The sequence below is a fragment of the Microtus oregoni genome, unplaced genomic scaffold, assembly GCF_018167655.1.
Source record: "Microtus oregoni isolate MIOR12 unplaced genomic scaffold, Mior012 000050F_001, whole genome shotgun sequence".
Classification (NCBI taxonomy): domain Eukaryota; kingdom Metazoa; phylum Chordata; class Mammalia; order Rodentia; family Cricetidae; genus Microtus; species Microtus oregoni.
In genome coordinates this window covers 1,065,481-1,089,586 of record NW_024543225.1, presented here as the reverse complement: position 1 = coordinate 1,089,586, position 24,106 = coordinate 1,065,481, and the positions used below count along the sequence as shown (strand labels likewise).

The window sequence follows — 24,106 nt, the reverse complement described above, 5'->3', positions numbered from 1 at the left end:
TGATTTTTTTCAAGCTTCATGCTCTATAGAATATATGATTTGGGTTAATTTGGATTCATTGTTTTATGTCTACCATACATTTTATTAGAATGTATGATTATTGAGATGTATTGAGTTGGGATAGTCATAATTTCAGATAGTAAAAGGAGACAAAGTTGTTGTTTACCTAGTTTATATTCTAGGTAGAGATTCATGCAACTCAAAGTCAAATCATTTAATATATCAAGATACAGCAGTTTGAGACAAACTTCGACAAAAATACCACTTACCAGGGTAGGGAGATGGGGGTCAGAAAAATAGTAAAAAGGACAAAGGCACGAGTGAAAAATAATAAAACAGAAACATAGGAAAATATCAGGAGGAAGTTTTAGTGAATGCTGAAATCCCCACAATTAATTTTCCATACACTTTTATACCTCAATACAAAAGGGGGAAGAAGGAAACAAAAGACTTTTTTTTAAACATGATACAAAGGGCACCTCTAATGGTTATTACTTCAATACTTTGAGCCATCAAACCATTAATTCATTCACTATCATTCTGTTGTTTAGGCAGTAAACCCACCCTAGATCAAGTATCCTAAAGGCAAAGGACTCCCAAGGTCAAACCTAATTCAAAAGAAGGAGCAGTATGTTTGCATATCCTAACCATTTGTGTGAGTAGAGTGGAACTACCCTTATGAGCCATCTTAATGTCAAGAAAAACCAAGTAACCACATCCTGGGTCAGAAGGTATAGTCCAGGTTGTCAACAATTTTGAGCAACCTCAAACTCTCTGACCTTCAGACAAGGTGGAAATAGGCTCACATTTTTGGACATCTACATATAGTTAAGAACTCTGAAGAAAAATCAACTGCTCAAAAGGAGGATGGAGTTGGAGAAAAATAGGGAAGGATGTGAATAGTTTTAGACAGGCTGTTCAGCAGATGTGTTCTGATAAGAACACAAAAGCAGAGATGGGAAGGAGGAGACACGAACCATGTCAATGTGCTAAGGAATAGCCTTATGAGCACAGGAAAGGAACAGAAAACATAAAAGCCTAGAGGGGAGTGCTTCTCTGATGAGGCTGAGGACCATGAACATAGTTTTGTAAATGACTCACTAGTTGTTTAAAAAATTCAGAAGCCCTTACACAAAGTTGACTATCTATATCCCTGTAGGGCAGTGGTTCTCAACGTTTCTAATCCTGCAACCCTTAAATACGATTCCTCATGTTGTGATAACACCCATTCATAAAATAATTGTTATTGTTACTTCATCACTGTAATTTTGATACTGTTATGAATTGTAATGTAAATATCTGATGTGCAGGGTATCTGATATGTGACCCCTGTGAATGGGTCATTTGACCCCCAATGGGCTTGTAACCCACAGGTTGAGAACCACTCCTATAGAGCAAATTGGCATAAGACCAAACAGAAGAAGCTTAATGTTTTTAAAGCCAACTCATCCAAAAGAAATGAATGATATGTCCTATTTAATGACTGTCCATAGAAATCACATACACTTTTTATAAGAAGTGATAGAATTGCCTTCTGAAGACTACCCTTTAGACAGTAGTTAAGAATAAGAAATTCAGTTAAAACAGAATGTGACCCCTAATGGCATTTTTTTTAGGAAGACATTGGAAAAGGGGTTGTGGAATACAGAAAAATGACTGGAAATTTTATAAAATAAAAACAATAAATCAAGAAATTTCAGAAAGGAATCAATCTTCATTTTATTCTGAAGCTAAACAAAGACTATTGATATAGGATTTTATGACTAAAAGAACTACTCTTTCTGACATGTATTAGCAATCTGAGATTTGTTTCATTGCCATATTATGAGAGCCTATGGAGAGGTGCAAAAGGATGGAACACTCTGTAGCCTCTAGGATCAGAGGGCAGCCTCTTACTTATAGCTACTGAAATGGCTGCATGTTCATTCCTACAAAAACATAGAGATATACTGTTCCAAAAACAAGAATAACTTTGGAATAATATAATTACTATATCAAATCTGAGGGACCTGCATCCCTAGACAACATCTGGATTATTGTCTGGTGGGAGCCAGGAATTAAAAAAAAATCTAGCTAAGCTATTCCACACTCCTAATTCATAGGAGCTCATAAAGAAGTATTGTTTTGAAGCTGGTAATCTCAGTCTCAAACCATCTCTCAAACCTCACTCTGATAGGTCTTCAATGGCAGTTGGGGAACTAACTCCCAAGGGGCTTTTCATTTCTCACACAGGACTGCACTGTAGATCTATGTAGACACAAGATAAATAGATCCCTGAGAAATGTTTTCTCACATGCCATGATAGCCTTGGATTTTCAAATGAAAATTTGAATGTAGCAAACAAATTTCCCAATCTATCATCCTCTACATGGTCCTCTCTAAATAGGGTATCCATATGCTTTTTTCCACTTTGAATTCTTCGGGTTTTTACCAAGTTCATAATTTACTAACTGCTAAATAATAATGTCACTTTCTGAGTTTCTTTATCACCAGACACATAATCATCTGTTCAAAAACAATTGTGCAAGATTCTCATTGATCCTTATAATGTCTTTGGAATTTTCCCACTTATAATTAACACATATACGCGTCATCTTTGCTTTAGTACATGTGAAAAAGACTGACTTTCTTGCTGTAGCATTTTTACCATTCACTAGACTTTGTATCTTTGAAAATATGAAGGTGGATAGATGACTTTTGCTGTACAATCCAGTGTGATAAAACCCGCAGCTACTGTTCAAGTGTTCCATTTAATTTAAAAGGGAAATGACTGCTTTCATTCCAAAGTAATGCTTTTTAGCATGCAGATGACAGATAAAATTACATAATTCCCCTAAAGTAGATAATAAAATCTTAAGATATTATACCTTTTAGTGTTCTATACAGCATAGATGACTAGCATTTTTTTGTTCTTTTAGGCCTGAGCTGTAAGAACATTTACAAAAATCTACTTCCCAAGACGCCATAATTTTCATCTTTAACAATGAATGACTCTGCTCTGTCATCAGTGAGGAAAAATATTTGTACTAAACAGACTGGTTATTTTACTAAAATACTGTTCCCATTCTCAACCCTGCAGCAAATGTCTTTCATAAATAGGCAGCTTATAGTAATAAATGAAAGTAGGGATCAACCTACATATTTTTAGCTAATAATCATGATGATTTATGGCATTAAATAGTTATGTTGTACAATATGAGTTACAGCCTCAAATGACAGAACAAAATCAACAAGAGAGTCGGTGGGATTTTATTTCTCATGAGGGGAATGGACTTGCACTAAAATGGTCTCAAATGTAGAAGAAAATCATTTTCATCTACTCTCTTAGATTCAGGAGCTAAGCACTACAAATTAAACTGACAGAAGACAGATTAATAAAACGAAGGGATCAGAAACCCATTGCCATTGTTCTTGAGTTCTCAGTAGTCCTCATTGTCCGCTATGTTCAGAGAGTCCGGTTTTATCCCAGGCTTTTCCAGACCCAGGCCAGGGGGTCTTGGTGAGTTCCCAGTAGAACATCCCCATTGCCTCAGTGTGTGGGTGCACCCCTCGCGGTCCTGAGTTCCTTGCTCGTGCTCTCTCTCCATCTGCTCCTGATTTGGACCTTGAGATTTCAGTCCTGTGCTCCAATGTGGGTCTCTGTCTCTGTCTCCTTTCATCGCTTGCACTGGCTTTGTGGGAGCCTAGGCAGTTTGGATGCTCAACTTACTAGACCTGGATGGAGGTGGGGGTTCCTTGGACTTCCCACAGGACAGGTAACCCTGATTGCTTTTCGGGCTGAGGAGGGGGACTTGATTGGGGGAGGGGGAGGGAAATGGGAGGCGGTGGCGGGGAAGAGACAGAAATCTTTAATAAATAAATAAATTAAAAAATAAATAAAAATAAAACAAAGGGTTGGTTTAACATGTGTGTGTGTGTGTGTGTGTGTGTGTGTGTGTGTGTTTCACAGGAAAGAAGTAAAAAATAGAAGTAGGAGAAAGAATAAACAAATTAGTCATTTGGCTTGTGAGCTTATCTGTTATGTCAACAAAAGGGAAAAAACAGTGGAGATAGTACACAAGACAAAGGAAAGGAGGGTTCAGCTTTGAAGGAGTGGCAAATTGTAGAAACGTAACTAATATGTGGAAAGCTCGTGGGTTATTTTAGTAAAGCTTATTTATATAGACATGCCATGGTGTCAGTTCTCTGCCTTTAATAGTTTTTTGTTGTAGAATATGTGTTTAACTATGCAAAGATGTGTTACATGTGTTTAACTATGTAAAGATTTGTTGCTGTTTTACCTTGCCTTCCTAAGGCACCTGATTGCATCAATTAAAAGCTGAATGCCCGATAGCAAGGGAGGAGGTATAGGTGGAACTTCTGGACAGGGAGAGTGAGTAGTAGGAGAATTGTAGGCTCAAGAAAGAAAGAAAAAAGACAACAGGGGGATGCCAGGGGACAGACAGATAGACACAGAAGAAGCAGGACATACAGAATGAAAGAAAGGTAAAAAGTGCAGAGGCAAAACGTAGATGCGCAGAAACAGGTTAAATAAAGTTAAAAGAGCTAGTGGACAAGCCTATGCTAAGGCTGAGCATTCATAATTAATAATAAATCTCCATGTTTTTATTTGGGAGCTGGTTGGTGGCACCCCCCAAAATCCAACTACAGTTACCTCATTTTTCTAGTGTGGGAAAGAAGAGGGAGGATACTATCAAAAGTGAGTATTTAGGCCCCAGTGTTATGAAGAGAGGAAATAGGCTGAAATTTCCTTCTTTCTGTTCTTTACTACTTGTCATCAGCTCCAAACACCCCTTATTCAAAAGGGGTGTACTTATAGGTGTCATATTTGTATCCCTATTATTAATGAAGACTTGATTTTAAAATACTATATATTTCAATATCCACACAAAATAATAGGTTGAGATGTAATTGTCAATTTTATAGTATTTGGAGTTGGAGGCTCTTAGCAGGTGATTAAAGTGCCATCTGTGAATTACGATATGGGACCAAGCTGGATATTGAATGCACATGTGCATTGTATTTTGAGATTCTAGTCACAAAACTGTGAAAAATTAATTTCTGTTATTTATAAACTGCTTCGTGAAGGAAGGGTACTTTCTCACAGCTGGGGCTTCTCCTGAGATCCTGGATTAGGCAAAAACCAAACCCAAATACCTATTTTCACAGAGAGGTCCTTTATTAAGCAGGGAAAAATAGTTAAAGTGGTTGCTTTCTGACTCAGGTAGAAAACAGCAATAGATGACCTTGATGATGTAATTTTTAAGAGGATTAAAAGGGATGTCTGTGTTAAAATGGGCTAGGATAATAGGAGACAAGAAGAGAAAGGGAAAGGGATAAGTGAAAGGGAACAAGGGTATGCAGGTAGACTTTTCTGTCCCACCAGCCAGCTACCAAATAACAACACAGAGAGTACTTTATAATTATTAAGGCTTAGTCGATAGAGTGGGCTCATTTCTAACTAGCTCTTAGAACTTAAATATCTATTTCTATTACTTTACTTTCTGCTTTATGGCTTTATTGCTTCTATCTTATTTTGTGTTTCCAACTCCTTCTCTGTCTGGCTGGCTCCCTGCCACACTGCATTTCAAATTTACTCTCCTTCATCCCTGAGAGCTCTCCTCCTGTCGGCAAGTCCTGCCTAATCTTTCTATCTAGGCTGTTAGCCATTTAGCTCTTTACTCAACCAATGAGAGTAACACATATCAGTGTCCAAAACGATTATTCCATAACATTTCCCCATTTTGTATAATGAAAAAGAAAGGTTTTAACTTTAATAGAGTAAAATTACATACAACAAAAATAGTTACCAAGTAAGAATTGCTGTTATAATATCTAATCCATGTGTATTTGGCAAAATTTAGAGAAAATATTCTATTATCTATCTTATATTTGTGAGTTTAAAGTTTTATACATAATTTACCTTTTATCATAACTAAGGAAACTATAAGCCTGACTATTTAGTCTTTAACTCCATCAAAAACCCTGGAAAGATTTAATATTACTTAATGACAGGGACATCTGGCTACCTGGACAGTCCCCCAAAGTTCCTGCAACACTGGGGCATTCATCTTTGGAGATTATATATATTCTTATACACATTTTTTAAGAAGCAGAGAATTTTTTAGTTGAGCTATACGTTTTTCTCTGCTCCCTTCTGAAGAAGGGAATTTTGAAGACAAAGTGTAGCAGTCACTTTTGGGGGGTACTATTTGTCTAATTTGAACAGCATACTGTCAGCAGTCAAAGCAAGGATACTTTCTTGCCCAAATGGCTAGCTTTTGCCACAAAGAAAGTTCTCTATATGCAGAAGTTCTTTGATGTCCATCATCTTCTCTGAAGTAGATTAGTGCTGTCAGGAGCACATGTGTCTCACTGTCATGAAAAGCCTCAGGTTATTAAGCATCTTAAAAATTATATTCTGTATGGCTTTGAAATGTTTGAAGACCATCCAAATATATCTGCTTAACCTTGCAAATTATCCTATTATGACTATGAGTTTGATTATTATATATGACTCTTAAACTGTATTTCTTAATTATACATTTTTAAATGAGCTATATAACTACAATACCCAAAACAAGGGTATTTATATAATACAATGTAACAAAAATAGCTTTAAAATTGTATTAGTAAACCAAAATCCATACCAGTGAAGCCTATTTTGAGATTAATGAGATTAATAGTGCTTTTGGGATTAAAGTAGATTCAATAATCTACTCTTCTATCTCATCATTTCAATCTATATCAGCCCTTTCCTTCAGAAAAGATTCTTGAATCTAACTCCTTTTTTTCCTGACCATGATCAATAACAACTTGTAACCAACCACCCCCCCCCCCCCGCATTAAGTAATGACAAACATCTATAACCCATCTCTTGGCAACGTGGGCATTGTTTTCTCTAGACTGCTTCCTGTTGTTTGGGAGCACTGCAATCTTTGGGGGACCCTGAGAAAATCAGGATTATAGTCAAGTCCTGGATGGAGTGGTCTGTGAGTCTAGACCATCTCATCCAGCAGCCTTGAACCTGTTCTGGATGCAGAACTCTGAGGAAACTGCAACATAGGCACTCTGAGATGCTGAATCACTTGGACCACCATTTTCATTGCTGTCTGGTCCTGTTACTCTGAAAATGTATAAACTTTCAAAAGGGTAACATACGTATCTTCAGTAATACAAGTATAGACTATGTGTTGTACATGAGTCCACCAAAGTTGATTTTTTTGTAAATATAAAATTTAAGTCACACATCTTGTAGTTTTCTAGGTTTATTTCTTTATGTTTATAGACAGGACTTTAATTGGGTCTTCCATGATCAAACCTGATTCTCTTTAACCTTGAATGAACCCACAGCCTTTTGTTTTCTGTGAACATAAAAACATAACATCTTCCACAAAGCAACATTTTTTTTACTTCCATTTTGAAGTTAAGGCATTTTTAGAATGTATAGGTTGTTTTAATTTTGCAGTTTCCATAATCCACTGACTTACCATTTGTTCATCAACAATCCACAAATTCAAAGACAACACAAGAAAATACAGGAACCAGACTCCCCATGTGTTTTCCATCTCTCCATGACGTTTTTCTTTATATTACCTTACTCTTTCTTTAAAGACCTTATTATTTTTAAACTATTTTTTTCTCTGACTAAACTGCTATTCAACTTATCTTATGGCATGCTGGCAACTGATTCCACCCCACTCAGTTCCCAATGAGAGCCACATTATCCACCTCAGCTCTGGGAAGTTTCTGAGTCCTTGCTTCTGTGGGCATTTTACCTTGTCTTATGCCATATAATATTGTTTTGCCCACTGCTCATAAATCCCATATAAGTGCTCAATTCACCCCAAGGGAAGAGCTCACCAACTCCAGCCAGACACCAGCACAGATCTAAACTAGTTCCTCTGAATATGACTGGGGCAGGCTGCGGGGTCACTGGCAGTGGCACCAGGATTTATCCGTACTGCTTGTACTGATTTTTTGGAAATCTATTCACTTTGAATGGATACTTTGCTTAGCCTAGATGTATAGTAGGGAGGGCCTTGGACCTTCCCCAAAGCAAAGTGCCTTATCCTCTCTGAGGAGTGGATGGGAGATGAGGTGGGGACAAGGTGGAGGGAATGGGAGGAGGGGAGGGAGTGGGAACTGGAATTTGTATGTAAAATGAAAAAGATAATTTGTTTTCTTTTTTTAAAAAAATTAAATAAAAAATAAATAAATCTGGAAATCAGTCATTTATCAATTAGATGAGTGGTTCCTGACAATTGGTTCAGGCTCTATATCCACCCAGGGGCCACAGACAGAAAGAAAGAAAGAAATTTATGAATGGAATAATTTATTTTGGCTATTGCTTAATTAGTGATATAATCCATCATGGTGGTAGAATGCATGGCAATAGGAGCATGAAACAGTTGATCTCATTATCCATGATCGGGAAACAGAAGAAAAGGAGCATAATACTCACCTGCCTTTTTTCTATTATTCAGTCTTTGACCAAGACTGCCTGCATTCAGCAGGGGGCTTTCCCTTTCAGTTAATCTTTATGATAGACTCACTCAGAGTCGTGTTCCCATGGAGATTCTAAATGCAGACAAATTGATAATGAAGTTTAACTATTAAAGTTATTCAGAAAATCATTGAAGCGAAGATGGCATAACAGATTGATATTAAATATCAGACATCTCCTACATCTATTCACCTAAATTTATTTGCTTGCATGTTTCCTTGTGGGAATTCTCTCTATAGTACCATTTTCCATTTTTAAATTGATTGCTGATTACCTCCAATAACAGGTGATTCGTTACCTATTGAGGCGCAATCTGTCCTTTTGGCCAGCTTATATTAAGACGGACTTACATTAATTATCTTGAATTTATACACTTAAAAATTCTACCCATTAACTTAAGTCATACACTTTGGGGACACAGAACAAACATGCTTACCTCATTTCTGAAATACGTTGATTTTCCTAATATTGGAAAAGTACTTTTTAGCTTTAAATATTTCTTCTTTTCATTAAACCACCATTCCTTATATTTGTGGCATACATTATAAACCTTTGATCATCCTGGAGCATCCCTCTGAAGATACAGTAATCTGTTAATACTTTGTTAACATTAGTAGTAAAAAAAATATATAATTTTATAAAAATAATGTTAAATATAATAAGACCAGTTCCTGCAATCTCATTGGGGCTGATAGTATTAAGTAATGCAAAATTTCATCAACGTTTCATTACATGGTATATGGTTTAGTCTCGGTTTAGAGGAGATTCTTAAACGTTAAATAGTTTACTAAATATTAAGGACCTCATTGTTACATGTTCAAATCAGGTATTCACCACTTTTTAAGTTAACTTAATGTGTAGGGATAGATTTCTGACTACTTCTTCTCCTGGGCCAGTCAGTGTTAGAATATTTAGACAGAAGAGGTCTGGCAGATAATTTGGGACATATTGCTTGAAAAATTGCTCTATCTGTGACAGTGTCAGGTTCCAAGAGACCCATCATGCTCGTGCCAAATGGCCTAAAGAACAAGAACCTATCCCTGCTGTGTTTTTCAGAATATTTCAGGAAGAGACATTAGTTATCAGCCGTGCCTTTCAACTAGACTTGGGCTTCTGGGAACTAGTCTGCTTCATCGAAGGAAACACTTTAACCATTTCTTGCAACATTGCTTGCTTTCAGAATAACTGACATTAGCCCTTAGTCATTAGATGTTAAAAACCAGCTCAGCTTGTTGAAATTCATCACCAATGTTTTGAATTACAGTTCTCATAATGTTCTTTATAACCCGGCTTTTGGTTATGTTATAAAACTTATTATCTTCTGCTTGTTTTTGTATGCATGTCTTCCCCTGCCAAATGTTTCATAAACTCTTTGAAACCAGAACATGCATCTTCTACTTTGTGTTCGTGGTTTTTGCTTTTTCCTAATATCTAGCACAATAAGCACTTAATAATTACTTTATAACAGACAGTATCTGCATGTGGTCTGTGTCACTTGGCTCTTCTCTGACACTCCAGTCTGTGCCATTAACCCCACCCAGCTTTCTAGGAAGACTTAGGTCACATGGATTCTGGGCTGGATATTTTGGCTGATTTCAAGAAGCCAGACACCATGGATGGAAAAAATGATGCTGTTTGCTTGGATATGAGGTACTTCAGCTTATCCAGATAGTGAATTCATTGAGGTTTCTTGGCCCTGGGAAATTTTAAGACTCTACTTGCAGATTTAACATGTTCCTTGTAGACCATTGATAAGAAATGCTCACAAATTAGGCCAAGTGTTCCCCCAAGTCATGGCTTACATGTTTACTTTGAGAGATTTGCACTTCCTCCTGGCAAGTATTAGTCCTTTTCCCTCCTGTAAGAAATATGAAATTTGTCTCTGGTCATGAGGATTTTATATTAACCTAGTTTTCAATCTTTACTGAAGAAAATCCATTTTCCTTCTGCTCTTGCTCGACTTGGCTCAAAATGGCAGTCACCGTGCTCTGGTTCTTCTAAATCTACTGCTCAAAAGTTTTCAAATTACTTCTGATTTTTGTTGTTCTTCATGGTAGAAGATAAACCCCTAGAGTCTTTTCTCATAAATTATCACCACTTTCCAAGTGTCACTAAGATGTCCCTAACCTGGATACTTGAAAATAAATATCCCAACCATTATATTTCAAGACATAGTTTTCTAAGACTTCTGAGACTTAACCTAAACTTAAACCTGAAGACAATGGGCAAATTTTGAAGAGTGTAGTAGTACTGTTATCACCAAGAAGTAGCTTTGCAAAACAATGAAATCTGAAGAAAACACTACCAAGTGAAGTAACATTTCTCTGTAACAAGGTTATTCATCCTCAGAGTGGCTGAATGACATTCTTTGCCAAGTGTGTGGGCATATGATGATATCGTATAGATGCAGTGGCAAGCCACTGGAATTTATTTTCAAAAGGGCAGCCTGCTTGTTTCACTAGAAACTGCTGGTTGTAAAACAATAATCTCCATTTAAGAAAATCCAAGGAAAAAATGGGAAAAGAGACTGGTATTACTTAGGAGCTACTCTGTGGAGTTTGGTGTAGAGATTAGACCACTGGGTTAAAAAATGCTATACATGGAAACGAAGGTTTAAGAGAAGGTGTTGATGATCACTTTCGATTTATGAAGAATGGTATATTGTACCTATTGTCCTTCATTTTATATTTTCAGACTGAGAGTGTAAGAATTTTTGAAGGATGTTAAAAGCAAACATTATAATCTAATGTTTGATGGGTCATTAGCTTGTATCATTGTCCCTTTTGCTACCACAGTCATTTCAACAAGCTGATATGGTGATGAAAGGTGATAAAGCACATTTAAGAGAAAGTCTACCTTTTGATATTTATTATTTTTAGAATATGTTGGGATAACAAAATGAATGAGCAGCTCATGCCAAACATTTAGTTAATTTGAAATCAGTGATTGCAAAAAGTTAGTGAGATTTATTTTTCATCCAAATAAGCAATACAGTCTGCCATTTACATCTTATACTTTGTAAACTGTGCTCTAACACTTAGTGAAACGTAAAATGTCACCTTCTTAATAATGTTTTATTTTTCTTAATTTTTTTATTCTTCAAGTATTTTAGATAGGTTCTGTATACAAAGTACCATAGAAAGCATTGTAGGGAAAGCAAATTCAAGGGGCAGTGCACTAGTCCTTAATTTAAAAATCTTGCCATTTATCTCAGTTTGACCACTTACTACCTATAAGACCTAGACATTTGCTTCTCATATGAGAGTGAAGGGAGATCCTGTATTCAATTATTCCTGAGTTACTTTCCCACCACAATTTATTTACAGTCCCATTCAATGAGTAAAACACATTGTATCCAGTAGAAATTGACATGATTCTATGTTGATGATGACCTATTATAGAAGTAACTATAAAGAAAAACAAAGCAGAGTATCACTGGCAATGGTAGAAGAGATAAAAGGTACAAGCAAAAGGATATGGAGCTTGAAAGGAAGAACATATCATTTCAATAGATGGTGTTCTAATCACTTCATGGAGGGCATGGCATTGAAGGATGTGCCTATGAAGGATAAGTCATGGGAACTTCTTGGCTCTTGGTTATTACTCAGGAATTACTACTGACTAACCAAAGGTAGAATAAAGTCAATTTGGAAGATTCTTTACTCTGTGTTTTGAAGTAGTTAGACGGTAGATATAAATAAGACTTGTAGACAAAACAAAAGGAAGATTGTGGATAGGAAGTTCATGGAGGAGTCATAGGAATGTAATTTTCTACTAATGCCAATGACAACTGTACCTTATTTTTTATAGTGCTTAGTAATCATCATTATTATATGAGAGTATGGTAGAATAATGTTTGGAACTCAAATAGACCTGGAGTTTTGGGGTGTATGTGTTTGTTTGTGTGTGTGTGTGTGTGTGTGTGTGTGTGTGTGTGTGTGTGTGTGTGTGTCAGACAGAGCTCTGCCACTGACTGGAACTGGAGCAATCTTAGGCAGTCCCTCGGTCTCATATGCACCAGTTAGTTATTTATAAAACTTCGATAATTGTCTAACTAGATACCGATAAAGTCAAAATAGAATCAAGTATATAAAGTGCTTAGCTTTACATAGTATACATAGAGGAGTTCTAAAAGTGATAGCTATGGGATAGTATGCCAGGTGATGTTATTCCCCTTTAATAAAATATAGAAAACAAGGCTCTGAGAATCTGTGTCATTTATTAGACTGTAGTATTGTTTGTAGTACATCAGTAACTCATAGCATGAGACATTTCTGCCCACACCCTTTCCCCGAGGGGATCTGAGAAGATAATAATGAGAATATATGAGTCATTTTCAATATTTGAAAAGAGCCTAACAGAGAACGTTCATTTACTTTCGATAAATTACACAACCTGACTAAAATGTCAAGTTTCTTTGCTTTTGCCTGAAATTATATCAACTCATTTTGATAATACTGGCTATCTCATGCTGGTTGGAAACTGATTGGCAGCTTTATATGTCTCTGATGAATATAAATGGGGAAACTAAATTTGAAATCATGGATGTTGTTGATCTAGGGATATATTTTCAAGTGTGAAAGAGTGTGGAAGAAAAGTAAAATCCCTGCTTGTTGCTAAAATGATTGAAGGGCTCTACATTACACCCGGCTCCATCCCTGGGTTATGGTGATTACAAGATGGGAGATGTATAGAGAACTGGTGTCAAAGGGATTTTTAAAAAGTTTGACAGTTTAAGGGTAAATTGCTTTTATATAATAGGCACTCTTGAAATGATGACTGGTGGAACTTGTTATTTCTGCCAGTGAGACGAGGAGACTGAGGCGAAAAGAGGAGGTGTAAGGAACTGACTCAACTGCCAGAATACCAGCAAGTGGCACAAGCCAGTATTTTATTCTAGTGTTATGGGTCTGTATTCCACAGTCCGTTAACTCTGTCACAAGTAATTATAGCTATCTTTTTTTTTATTGAGAAAAGGAGAAAAAAAAAAACAAGTTTCCACCTCCTCCCAGCCTCCCATTTCCCTCCCCCTCCTCCCACCCTTCTCCCCTCCCCCCACTCCTTCCCCCCTCCCTCTCCAGTCCAAAGAGCCTTCAGGGTTTTCTGCCCTGTGGTAAGTCCTAGGTCCTCCCCCCTCCGTCCATATCTAGGAAGGTGAACATCCAAACTGGCTATGCTCCCACAAAGCCAGCACATTAAGCAGGATCAAAACCCCGTGTCATTGTCCTTTGCTTCTCATCAGCCCTCATTGTTCGCCATGTTCAGAGAGTCTGGTTTTATCCCATGCTTTTTCAGTCACAGTCCAGCTGACCTTGGTGAGCTCCCAATAGATCAGCTCCACTGTCTCAGTGGTTGGGTGCACCCCTCGTGGTCCCGACTTCTTTGCTCATGTTCTCCCTCCTTCTGCTCCTCATTGGGACCTTGGGAGCTCAGTCCAGTGCTCCAGTGTGGGTCTCTGTCTCTATCTCCATCCATCACCAGATGAAGGCTCTATGATGATATGTTCTTGTCAAATAGATCTTTCACTTCCTTGGTTAGAGTTACCCCAAGATATTTTATGCTGTTTGTGGCTATCGTGAAAGGTGAAGCTTCTCTGATTTCCCTCTCTGCTTCCATATCCTTTGTGTATTAGAGGGCGACTGATTTTTTGGAGTTGATCTTGTATCCTGCCACATTACTAAAGGTGTTTATCAGCTGTAAAAGTTCTTTGGTGGCCCTTTCCCCTGGTTAGCAGCACGGAGGCCGCACGATGCCTGGAGTTACTGTAAAAGACGTTAACCAGCAGGAGTTCATCAGAGCTCTGGCAGCCTTCCTCAAAAAGTCCGGGAAGCTGAAAGTCCCCGAATGGGTGGACACAGTCAAGCTGGCCAAACATGAAGAGCTTGCCCCTATGATGAGAACTGGTTCCACACGCGAGCTGCCTCTACAGCACAGCACCTGTACCTGCGTGGTGGTGCTGGGGCTGGCTCCATGACCAAGATCTATGGAGGACTGCAGAGAAACGGTGTCAGGCCCAGCCACTTCAGCAGAGGCTCCAAGAGTGTGGCCCACCGCGTTCTCCAAGCCCTAGAGGGACTGAAAATGGTGGAAAAAGACCAGGACGGGGGCGCAAGCTAACACCTCAGGGACAGAGAGATCTGGACAGGATTGCCGGACAGGTGGCAGCTGCCAACAAGAAGCATTAGGACAAAGGATGCTGGGTTAATAAATTGCCTCATTCATAAAAAAAAAAAAAAAAAAAAAAAAGTTCTTTGGTGGAGTTTTGGGGGTCGCTTATGTACACTATCATATCATCTGCAAATAACGAGATTTTAACTTCTTCTTTCCAATTCGAATCCCCTTGATCCCCTTATGTTGTCTTATTGCTATTGCTAGAACTTCAAGTACTATATTGAAGAGGTATGGAGAGAGTGAACAGCCTTGTCGTGTTCCTGAGTTTAGTGGGATGGCTTTGAGTTTCTCTCCGTTTAATTTGATGTTAGCTGTTGGCTTGCTGTATATAGCTTTAATTATATTTAGGTATGACCCATGTATCCCTAATCTCTCCAAGACTTTTATCATAAAGGGATGTTGAATTTTGTCAAATGCTTTTTCAGCATCTAATGAAATGATCATATGGTTTTTTTTCTTTCAGTTCATTTATATGATGGATTACATTGATAGATTTTCTATGTTGAACCAGCCCTGCATCCCTGGGATGAAGCCTACTTGATCATAATGGATAATTTTTCTAATGTGTTCTTGGATTCGGTTTGCCAGTATTTTGTTGAGTATTTTTGCATCGATGTTCATGAGTGAGATTGGTCTATAATTCTCTTTCTTGGTTGAGTCTTTGTGCGGTTTGGTATCAGAGTAACAGTAGCTTCATAAAAGGAATTTGGCAATGCCTCTTCTGTTTCTATACTGTGAAATACATTAAGGAGTATAGGTATTAGGTCTTCTTGGAAGTTCTGGTAGAATTCCACATTGAAACCATCTGGTCCTGGGCTTTTTTTGGTAGGGAGGTTTTTGATAACCTCTTCTAATTCTTCGTGACTAACAGGTCTATTTAGATTGTTCACCTGATCCTAGTTTAACTTTGGTATATGGTATTTATCAAAAAAAACCGTCCATTTCCTTTACATTTTCCAGTTTTGTGGCATATAGGCTTTTGTAGTAAGATCTAATGATTCTCTGAATTTCCTCTGTGTCTGTGGTTATGTCCCCCTTTTCATTTCTGATCTTGTTAATTTGCAAATTCTCTCTCTGCCGTTTGATTTGTTTGGATAGGGGTTTGTCAATCTTGTTGATTTTCTCCAGGAACCAGCTTTTTGTTTCATTGATTCTTTGGATTGTTTTCTGTGTTTCTATTTTGTTGATTTCAGCCCTCAGTTTGATTATTTCCAGTCTTCTACTCCTCGTAGGTGAGTCTGCTTCTTTTTTTTCTAGAGCTTTCAGGTGGGCTGTTAATTCTCCAATGTGAGCTTTCTCTGTTTTCTTTAAGTGGGCACTTAGTGCTATGAACTCTCCTCTTAGGACTGCTTTCATAGTGTCCCATAAGTTTGAGTATGTTGTTTCTTTATTTTCATTGAATTCCAGGAAGACTTTAATTTCTTTCTTAATTTCTTCCTTAATCCAGGTATGGTTCAGTAGTTCACTGTTCAGTTTCCATGAATTTGTAGGCTTTCTGGGGGTAGCATTGTTGTTGAATTCTAACTTTAATCCATGGTGATCTGATAAAACACAGGAGGTTACGAATATTTTTTTGTAACTGTGGATGTTTGTTTTGTTACCGACTATGTGGTCGATTTTTGAGAAGGTTCTATGAGCTGCAGAGAAGAAGGTATATTCTTTCCTATTTGGGTGGAATGTTCTATAGATGTCTGTTAAGTCCATTTGATTCATTACCTCCATTACTTCTCTTATTTCTCTGTTAGGTTTCTGTCTGATTGACCTGTCCATTGGTGAGAGAGGAGTGTTGAAGTCTCCTACTATTAGTGTGTGCGGTTTGATGGCTGCCTTGAGTTTTAGCAATGTTTCTTTTATGTACGTGGGTGCTTTTATATTAGGGGCATAGATGTTCAGGTTTGAGACTTCATCCTGATGAACTGTTCCTGTTATGAGTATAAAATGCTCCTCTCCATGTCTTCTGATTGATTTAAGTTTGAAGTCAACTTTGTTAGAAATTAGTATGGCCACACCTGCTTGTTTCTTAGGTCCATTTGCTTGATAAGCCTTTTCCCAGCCCTTTACTCTGAGTAGGTGCCTGTCTTTGTGGTTGAGGTGTGTTTCTTTTAAACAGCAGAATCTTGGATCCTGTTTTCGTATCCAATCTCTTAGCCTGTGCCTTTTTATAGGTAAGTTGAGTCCATTGACATTAAGTGATATTAATGACCAGTGGTTGTTATCTCCGGTCATTTTTTTAGTCGTAGAGTTTGTGTGTTTCCCTTCTTTGATTTGTATTGGTGAAGGGTCTCTAGATGTCTGAGTTATTGTGGTCATTGTTGGACTCCTTGGTTAGTGATTTTCCTTCTATTACTTTCTGTAAGGCTGGATTTGTGGCTGCGTATTGTTTAAATTTGTTTTTATCCTGGAAAATTTTATTTTCTCCATTTATAGTGAACGAAAGCTTGGCTGGGTATAGTAGTCTGGGCTTGCATCCATGATCTCTTAATTTCTGAAGTACATCTATCCAGGACCTTCTGGCTTTCATGGTTTCCATGGAGAAGTCAGGTGTAAGTCTGATAGGTTTACCTTTATAAGTAATTTGGCCTTTTTCCTTTGCAGCTCTTAATATTCTTTCCTTATTCTGTATGCTTTGTGTTTTGATAATTATATGGCGAGGGGATGTTCTTTTTTGATCCAGCCTATTCGGTGTTCTGTATGCTTCTTGAACCTTCATAGGTATATCTTTCTTTAGGTTGGGAAAGTTTTCTTCTATAATTTTATTAAATATATTTTCTGGACCATTGAGCTGCACTTCTTCTCTTCTTCTACTCCTATTATTCTTAGGTTTGGTCTTTTTATTGTGTCCCATATTTCCTGAATGTTTTGTGATGAGAGTTTGTTGGACTTGCTGTTTTCTTTGATCAGTGTGTTTATTTTCTCTATGGTATCTTCAGAATCTGAGATTCTTTCTTCTAACTCTTGTATTCTGTTGGCTATGCTTGTCTCTGTAGACTCTGTTTGTTTACTTAAATTTTCCATGTCCAGCCGGCCCTCTGTTTGTGTTTTCTTCTTTGCCTCCTTTTCAGTTTTCAAGTCTTGAACTTTCCATTATCTGTTTGATTGTTTTTCCTTGGTTTTCTAGGGTATCATTCACTGATTTATTCAATTCTTCAAACTTTCTGTTATATTTCCCATCCATTTCTATAAGGGTGTTTTTTACATGCTGTTTAAGGGCATCAATCACTTTCATGAAGTCAATCTTTTCTACTTCTTCTTGATTAAGGTGTTCATGTCCTCCCGTTGTGAGGTCGCTGGTTTCTGGTGGCTTCATGTTGCTTTTCAGCTTGTTGGGCGAATTCTTGCCTTGGCATCTGCCCATCTCTTCTTCCAAATGCTCCCTTATGGATCTTCTTTTACTGGATCAGGTCTCCTTGCCTACCCAACGCTGGCTCTCCCCAACGTTGGCTCTCCTGGCGCCGAGAGATCAGGTCTCCATGCTGATTGGGCAACTCGCAAACAAAGCGCCTACCCTGCTTTGGTTCAGGCAGGCCATAGAAACAAAGGAACTCTCACCCGCTTTGGTGCCCCAAGGGTTCGGACCCAGTGCCCAGACAGGCTGGGCTGGGTGATGTTATGTGCCGAAAGAGGGCAGTGGGGCCGAAGTGGGGAGGGTTCTGGATGGAAGCTGGGTGGGCTAGGAAGAAAGAGACAGTATGCAGGGGTAGAGGCCCTGCAGAGAGCCCAAGAAGGATAGGGGGCCAAGGAACCTCTGAGATCCCCGTCCCAGGCTGGTGCCGCAGGGCCAGAAACTCACCCCAAGGCTGGCTCTCCTGGCGCCGAGATATCAGGCCTCCGTGCTGGTTGGGCAGCTCGCAAACAAAGCGCCTACCCTGCTTGGTGCAGGCAGGCCATAGAAACAAAGGGACCTAATTATAGCTACCTTACCTTTAGTCTTCATAATGTCCTCAAAGACATTTCCTCAGATTCTGAAGTTAACATTTTTATTACATTAAAAAATACCAAACCAAATTCCCACTCCCTTCCCTCCTCCCAGTCACTCCCACTCCCTCCACACCCCCTCCTACCCCCTCCAATCCTAAGAAAGGGCAATTCACCCCACCCTTTGGAAAGTCCAAGGCCCTCCCTACTACATCTAGGTTGGGCAAGGTATACATCCAAAGAGAATAGGATCCCATGACGCCAGTATATGCAGTAGAGACAAATCTCAGTGTCACTATCAGTGGCCCCTCAGTCTGCCCCAACTGTCAACCACATTCAGAAAGACTAGCTTGCTCCCATGCTCATTCACTCCCAGTCCAGTTTGAGTTGGTGAGCTCCCATAAGCTCCGGCAAAGTGTCTCAGTGGATGAACCCCTCATATTCATGAATTCCTTGCTCATACTCTCACTCCTTCCACTCTTCAACTGGACCTTGGGAGCTCAGTCCAGTGCTCTGATGTGGGTCTCTGCCTCTGTTTCCATATGTTGTTGGGCAAAGGTTCTGTGGTGATATTTAAGATAATCATCAGTCTGACTACAGGGTAAGGTCAGTTCAGACACCCTCTCCTCTATTGCTTAGGGTCTTGGCTGGGGTCATCCTTGTGGATTCCTGGGAATTTTTTTAGAACCAGGTTTCTTGCTAACCCCATAATGGCTCCCTCAATCAGGATATCTCTTTCCTTGCTCTCACATCTGTCCTTCTTCCATCTCGACTATCCCCTTCCCTCAAGTTCTCCTCAACCCTTCCCTTCTCCCCTTCTCCCATGCTCCCAAATTTTATCTGATGATCTTGTCCGTTTTCATTTTCCAGGTGGGTCTATATATGTTTTTCTTTGGGTTCAACTTATTTCTTAGCTTCTCTAGAATCATGAACTATAGGCTCAATGTCTTTTGTTTATGGCTGGTATCTACTTATGAGTGTTGATTATTGTTCTTTCAAGGTCTGTGAAGAATTTTGTTGGGATTTTGATGGGGATTGCATTGAATCTATAGATTGCTTTTGGTAGGATTGCCAGTTTTACTATGTTTATCCTTCCATCCAAGAGCATGGGAGATCTTTCCATTTTCTGGTATCTTCTTCAATTTCTTTCTTCAAAGACTTAAAGTTCTTGTCAAATAGGTCTTTTCTTCCTTGGTTAATGTTACCCCAAGTTACTGTATGTGATTTGTGGCTATTCTGAAAGGTGATGTTTCTCTGATTTCCCTCTCAGCTTCTGTATCCTTTGTTTATAGGAGGGCTACTGTTTTTTTTTTTTTTTTTTTTTTTAGTTGATCTTGTATCCTGCCACATCACTGAAGGTATTTATCAGCTGTAGGGGTTCTCTGTTCATTTACCCAGATTTTCAATTTCTAGAATTCCCTCAGTTTGTGTTTACTTTATTGCCTCTATTTCAGTCTTCAAGTATTGAACTGTCTCCTTCACCTGTTTGATTACTTTTTCTTGGGTTTCTTTGAGGGATTTATTAATTTTTTTTAGCTTTTTGTTTGTCTTCTCTTCTATTTATTTCGTAGAGTTTTTCACTTCCTATTTAAATGTCTCCATCATTTTCCTCAAGTTACATTTAAAGTCGTTTTCTTCTACTTCTGGGTTAGGATTATCAAGTCTTCCTGTTTGTGTGCCCGCTGGGTTCTGGTGTTACCATGTTGCTTTTTAGGATGTTGGAGAATTCTTGCATTGGTGCCTACCCATATCTTCCTTCAAATGAGTCAGGCAGTGTCCAAGTGTCTTGGTCCAATCAAGACACTTGGCTGTCTCTTAGGTCCCCTCAGTACTGGAGCAAGCTGTGTAGCAGGGTTCCACAGAGCTCGCAAGGAACAGGTGGGGTTGGGGGCGGGGTGGGTTGAGGGATAGCAGGAAATCTCCATGCTGGCAGCTGGAAAAGCCAAGGAATCTGGGGAGGGACCCCTGGTTTTTCTCTCACTTGGAGGTCCTAGGGAGTGGGGCATCAGGCTGTTTGGCGGTGGCCACTACTGACTCACCACTTAGGTCCACTCAGTATTGGAGCAGGCTATGTAGCAGGGTTCCACGGAGCTCGCAGGGAACAGGTGGTTTGAATTTAATATTGATTTGCTCCAGTCAAAAAAGGAAAACATTTGTTAAGAGCCAAATGAACTGCAATTAGGAAATTACAGTGGACATACAGCTGCTTCCTTTCATTGATCTGATTGCTTATTGGCTTGATAGCATGCATCATCTCTCTCTCTCTCTCTCTCTCTCTCTCTCTCTCTCTCTCTCTCTTTTGCTTTAAAGCTCTACTGATAATTTTCTGATTCTACTTAATTTTGCTGGATTAACACATTTACCTCAGGTACAAAAGAAAAAAAGGTGACAATAAGCAATAGTAGGCGTCATTTCTAAGTGACCATGGACAGAAACATTATTAACGAATCTCCCTATTAACTGGTTGTTTACTATAGCCTATACGCTATTCTAAGTCATTATATAAGACTGAACAAAACCAACAAAATGGCTAATTCTCATGGAACTCACATTTTTTATTTTCATATCTATTCCCTCATTTAAAAAAAAACCCATAACACTGACACTCTTACTATCCTTAGTTGAGAAGGATAAATTAGAGATAGTTAATAAGTCACTTACTCAAGGTCACATAGCCAAGAACAAAACTTGAGATAATATGGGCTCGATTTATGCATGTTCTTTTTCTAATAGTGTTTTCTAGTTTTCTTATCCACTATTCAACCTTAGTACAGAACCTTTTTGTGCCATGACCTTCTAAACTACCATCTCTTTTAGCAAACCATGCAAATCATTTGTTGTTTTGTAATAATGATACATACAGTTCCAGAAATGAAAAACAGAAAGAAACCCTCATGCGTGTTAGTAAAGCATCATGTGCATAGGCTTTCTAGATTCTAATGGACACTGCTACACCGATGTTACTTTGGGGAGAGCTAAGGCAGGGGTCATAGCTTTTATTGACTGCTCCTTATATAGTTTTGTACATTCAAGATTTTTTAAATTTGAGGCAGAGTCTCATGTAGTAACTAAGTAACTTTGAACTTCCGATCTTCCTCCCTCTACTGGGATTAGAAGTATGTGTCAATCTACTAAGTTATGTGGTACCTGAAATTGTCTCAGGGTTTCATGCATGCTAGGAAGGCACTCTATCAAATAAGCCACAACTCGAGGTCATTATCCTTTCTACTTTTTAAAAATCTATTTGATTAATTGATTGATTGATTGATTGATTGATTGATTGATTCATTTATGTAATGTGCATATTTGCCTGCACAAGTTTGTGTTCACCACATGCTTGCAGGTATTTATGAAGGCCAGAAGAGTACACTGGGTCTCATGAAACTGTAGTTACAAGCAGATGCTTTATATGAATGATAGCAACAAAAATTGGGTCATCTGAAAGAGCATAAGTGTTCTTACTTCTAAACCATCTCTCCAACACCAATAATATTTTTATTCTTAAAGCTACCCTATAATATGGTTATTGTTACTATTATCTCCATTGTCTAAATAGTGAATCAAAGTATAGACAGGCTTAAGTTTTACTATAACAAAACAGATAAAATTATAGGAAATTTTCAGAGTTATGACTTTACTGTCCAGGGCAATACATATAACATAATGCATTGTGCTGAAAGTGGCTTTTTCTCTTTCAAATGCACATGTGAGATGATAAAGGTATAAACTAGGGCAGTAACAATGAGAACAGATAGCAGGATGTTTGTGTTCCATAGCCAGGCTAGAGAAAAAGGAATTGGATTTGCTAAGTATCAGATTGAAGTGACAATGAGACTGATTAGACTATTGATAAAGTTGTGGGTTTTTTTTTTAATTCTGAAGAGGCCAAATACTTGTGAGGGGAAATAATTTAGTTTCTGGCATTCCAAGACCAAATTCTTGATAAAATGTCCAAGTACAAGGAATTGTTGGGAGGGTGCAATGTAAGACTGAAGCTAAGATTTCAAAAGAGAATCATACTCTGGAACCATAGTGAAAAGAATGGGAGGAGCAAAGGCTTAGACCATGTAGATATTTTATCTATCTATCTATCTATCTATCTATCTATCTATCTATCTCTATCTCTCCCAACTCCCCTCTCTCCCTCTCCCCCTCTCTCTGTCATAAGGTACAACTTTCTCTTTAATTTCTTCCCTTGTTTTCTGAGATTTTTGCCCACCAGTATAAAGCAATAACAGTATGATGTTTTATAAATGGCACCAGCTAATAAATTAGGCCTTTAAAAGAAGATAGTTTCCTATTAATTAGACCATACTTTGATCTGATTACTTAATGTTTATTATACTTTGTAAAATGAATTTCAACCTAATCTTGATATTTCAGCACAATCCATAGACACTAAACTTGTGTGTGTGTGTGTATATATATATATATGTATGTATATAAATGAAATATAAATAAGGCCATAAAGCTGATAAACTAATATTTAATGTCAATTATTTATTTTTAATGAAAACTTGTTTAAAAACTGATATGGGGCTAGAGACACACCTCAGCTGTTTAAAAGCTTCCATAGCTTTCATAAAGTCATGGTTTTTATACCGAGCACTTTATCAAACTGAGTATTATGATATACACTTGCAGGCAGGAAAATCAGAAGTTCAGGTTCAATATCCACTACACAGTAAATTCAAAATTGGTGTGAGTTACAAGAAACGTTCTAAAAAAAAATAAAGAGGGAGGATGAGGGGTGAGGGAGAAAGGAAGAAAGGACGAACAAATGAAAGAAAGAAATATTTCTATGCTTTGTTTCATAAATTTATGTTCTATGAGATATCCATGGCTATTTTAGTGTGTGTTATGAAATGAAGCAATTTACACACTATGTTTTATTACTTCCTTTTAATATAATATTTTATTAATTCTTTTATATTCTGATCATATTCACCCCACTCTGATTCTTATCTCCTCACAGATCTAACTCTCACATCCCCTTCTAAATTCAGGTTACCCACTTCCCTTTTAACTAGTCCAGTTTACGCTGCCTGTCTACATATGTGTGTGGAACTCTCCACTAGAACATGGTTTGCCTACCAGGAGCATATCCTTTTAGGATACTGGCTCTTCCTTTCCCAGCATCCATCAGCTGTCACTAGCTTCTTATATAGCATGAAGGTTCTTGATCCTTTTCTTAATCCATGCTGGAATATTGACTGTATTTTTCTTTTACAGATTTTGTATAGACAACCATATCTTCTGTGAGTTCCTAAGTTCAACAGACTTCTTGTGTCCAGAAGGCATTATTTTGACAAAATCTTACCTATAGTTATAATATTTCAGCCCAGTTTTTTACAATGTTCTCTGAGCCTTAAGGGGCAGAGGGATATCTCCTGCAAAGGATGTTTGAAAGAACCATATGGAAACATTACACAGGAATTAATGTTCCTCATAGAAGCAGCAGTTTCCAGATAAAAAGCCCAGCACCTAGAATGAAGTATTTCATCTTGAGTTATT

The 24,106-nt window shown here is 38.1% G+C and overlaps 1 protein-coding gene and 1 pseudogene across 1 annotated transcript in view; both read left to right on the top strand.

Annotated features, from left to right (window-relative positions):
* Il1rapl2 (interleukin 1 receptor accessory protein like 2) overlaps nucleotides 1-24,106 on the top strand; it is a 597,452-nt gene that overhangs the window by 169,885 nt on the left and 403,461 nt on the right. The window lies entirely within an intron of this gene.
* Nucleotides 14,256-14,727, top strand: LOC121436658 (annotated as a pseudogene).